A 3672-nucleotide genomic window follows, 5' to 3' on the forward strand; every position below is an offset into this window, starting at 1 on the left:
GTCTGCCCGACCGGCCGCGGGGGATGGGGTGGGAGCTGGGTCGGAGGAAGAGCCGACGGGGAGGCGCGTACTTCCCCGGCCTCCCCTCCCATGACGCGGAGCCGGGCGAGAATGTTACTCGCCCGTGCTCCCGCTCCCACTCCACCTCCTACTCCGCCGCCCACACCGCCGCCCTGACGGGCGTGGGGTATCTGGCCCCTCCTCTCCCGCTGCGCTGCCTCCTTCTGCGAGATGACTTTCTCGCAGAAGGAGGCAAACGCGTGCCAGGACCTCTCTTCCAGTATCGCGGTAATCACCGCTGGTAGGGAGAGGTCCTGCCCGAGCACGTGGGTGAGCGTCTCTCGCTCACCCGCCCACGCCGGACACTCGCCCAGCGTGTGCTGGGCGGTGTCGTCCGCCGCGCTGCAATGGTGGCAGCGGGAGTCTTGCTCCTTTCCGATCCGACCCAGGAAATGTCCGAAGCAGCCATGCCCCGTCATCACCTGGGTCATCCGGAAAGACAGCCCACCCCATCCCCTGTCGACCCACTGGTCAAGGAGGGGCCCGATTGCCCCGACGACGCGCAGCCCCGGGGTGTTGTTCCCCGAGGCTAAGAGCGCCTCTCGCCACATGGCGATTGTGCGTCGCCGGTGCTGGAGTCTCTGCCGAGCACGGTGAGTCGCTGACCATCTTATGGGTCTCCCCTCGGAGTCGCGGCTTTCGAGGAACATGTTACTATGTTCCTCCGCCGCGTACTCCATCGGGGGGAGACCAGCGATCACTGCCGCCGCGTTGTACGCCACGGTTTGGTACGCCCTACAGATTCTCGCGGCTATCGGGCGAAACGCACGCGCCATCTGAGCGCGCGCGCGCCGCGATGCCGCGAATTTTGGGGCCCAAACTGGGGCCCCGTAGAGCGCCACGGACTGAACCGTATTGGCGAGATTCTCTTTGACCTCGTGGGCCTCCAGTCCCTTGAGCGCCTCCTTTACCCCCGAGACAAGCTTGTCCAAGGCTGCCGCTTTCCTTGGCACCGGGGTTGAGCTGGCGAAAATTTTATCAAGGCAGGAATGGATGAGCAGTCGTTTTATCTGTCCTTGAGAAGATCCCAGGACGGCGTGAGCTAGTCTCCGGCCATTGAGAACCCTGATATCAGCTGAGCTGGCGCGCCTTCCACCGACGAACGGAGGTAATGAAGCCTCTCCACGTTCGTGAGCTGCTTGTTTGAGATGATCAGACTTGAGAAGAGATCTCGGAAGGCAGGCCATGCGGCATACTCCCCGATGAACTTGGGGAGTGAGATGTCCGGCAAGCGTGAGTGTGTCTGCCGGGTCTCGCCGGCCGATGAGCTGGTCTGTGGTTGAGCGGGCTGAGCTGCCAATGCGTGACGGAGCACGCCGATAACTCGTCGCGCCTGTATATAGCACCGCGACTCTGCCTGGTGAGCATTCTCCGCAAAATACTCGTGGTGAGTAAGCGCCGAAAGCCATGACACCTCTAAGTAGGCGTGTTCCTTTATGAACGCCTTGTGTATCTCCTCGATCAGCAGCTGAAATTGCGTGACCTCCTCGAGCGATGTCTGCCCCGGGACATCCGGCAGCGCCTCGGTGAGCTCCCTGAGCGTCGCGATCCGGCCCATCTGCGTCTGAACCTTCAGCGCGAGCTCCGTCGGAAGCCGGGCCGGAGAGGCCGTCCTCGACGACGTGCGGTCTCCCTGCGGCACTTCCAACAACGGGGTCGTCGGGCGGTCCGTCTTGCCCGTCTTTGGTTCGTCCGCCATGATGAGAGAGCGAGAGAGAGATGAGAAGTCTCGCCGGCCGATGAGCTGTCACGCGAGAGGATCGTGAGATCACGTGATCGATGAGTGAGGCCGTGTATATGAGCGCCGCTGATCAAGCGAGAGGGGCGCGAGATCACGTGATCGATGAGTGGGACCGTGTATGTGCGCGCCGCCGATCACGTGATCGCTGCGTGGTTGAGCTAATCCGTCCGAGAGCCTCGCCGCAATCCGGCTCGAAGGACCAAAAAATGTTAGCGGTCTCGCTAGGAGAGTTCGCTGGTACCGCTGCGGATGGAAGCAGGGTGAGAGGACTTAGCGGTGAGAGGCTCAAGGAAAGAATTCACGCGTGAGAGGGTGGAATATCACGTGAACTGAACTGGGATCGATTTGAGTAAAATGCCGTATCACGATTTTAATAATCACAGTATGCTTACAGTTGAGAAGTCTATGAGTATGACGGGAATGAGAAGTCTTTTGATCACTTGCACGGATCGATATTACTGATCGAGAGCCGGCCTCGTGATGTGTAGATGCCCGTGAGCCGTGTTCACGCGGCGCCAGCGTGCGCGATGCGTGGTGAGCCTGAGCAGCCGGTGATGCTGTATCTTGAGCTGTCCGGGATGAGTCACACTGGTGTGAGATCACTACGTGTCCGCACTGAGTCGAATCTCTGGTGAGAAGGTCCACAAGAGCACTCGGAAGTCCTTTGCTCTACACGACGCGTGTACTATGTACGGTAGCCAAAAGCGCCGGTAACGCACGAGAAGAAGCGCCGTCGCCTCGTGCCGCGATCGGGCATGCGCGCGCAGCGCTCATGCGGCGCTGCACGATCTGACCCGGCTGATGCTGCCATCACGCCGATGACGAACTGACCGAGATTCACAAATGAATCTCGAACAATGAAATATATTTATTTCCTTCAAACAAATATTTGGTTAGAAGTATTGAAATAAATGCTTTTTAAATCACTTTAATCAATTAAATCAATTTTAAAGCAGTTTAATCAGGCCGGTATTCATAGTCTATTCTTATTATACGATCATCTTATGAATAATGTCTTAAGATGCTAATACCGCTTTGTCATTGGTTTACATCTTAAAATTGTACTTAAGATGATCTTAAATATAATAACGAAAAATAAATACCGACTTAAGAGCATTGCGAGCGCTAAATAGAACATATCTTCTACAGAAGAATCTTTCGCCGAGCATATTCTGCCGAGTACACAAATTTGTATCGGGCGATATTCATAGACCGTCAATTCGATTTGACGACCGCGTTGACGCGAGCATTATTCTATCTCTGTTCAACATTCTGTCAACAACAAAAATCGATGAAGACAGAACACTTGCAGCAATGTTATTAATGTGTGTATATATACAGGGTGTCTGATGCAAAAGTAGCCAACTTGAAAATAGTGGTAGATTGGGCTAAACTAAGGAGAAATATCCTGTGCCGCGGTACAAAAGTAACAATAGCTATCGAGTAATTAATTTACACGTCTGAGCGAATGAGGATGCAGAATACGGGAGGCCGGACTCGGAAGGCATTTAAGAAATTAGATCGATGAGCGGGAGGAGGAGTAACGCGCGAGGTACTATGTTTATGTTTCGGGTCGCCCGTCGCTCGCGCTCGCTGCCGCGCTCGCCGCCTGCGCCGCGCTCCCCGCCGCGCCTAGGTTTTTTCCCACCACGGTGTATCTCGCGCGTCACTCCACCTCCCGCTCATCGATCGATTTTCTTAAATGCCTCCGAGTCCGGCCTACCGTCTTCTGCATCCTCATTCGCTCAAACGTGTAAATTAATTACTCGATAACTATTGTTACTTTTGTACCGCGGCACATGACATTTCTCCTTAGTTTAACCCAATCTAACACTATTTTCAAGTTGGCTACTTTTGCACCAGACACCCTG

This window comes from Vollenhovia emeryi, unplaced genomic scaffold, assembly GCF_000949405.1.
Source record: "Vollenhovia emeryi isolate VEMERY1.0 unplaced genomic scaffold, V.emery_V1.0 DF939847.1, whole genome shotgun sequence".
NCBI lineage: Eukaryota > Metazoa > Arthropoda > Insecta > Hymenoptera > Formicidae > Vollenhovia > Vollenhovia emeryi.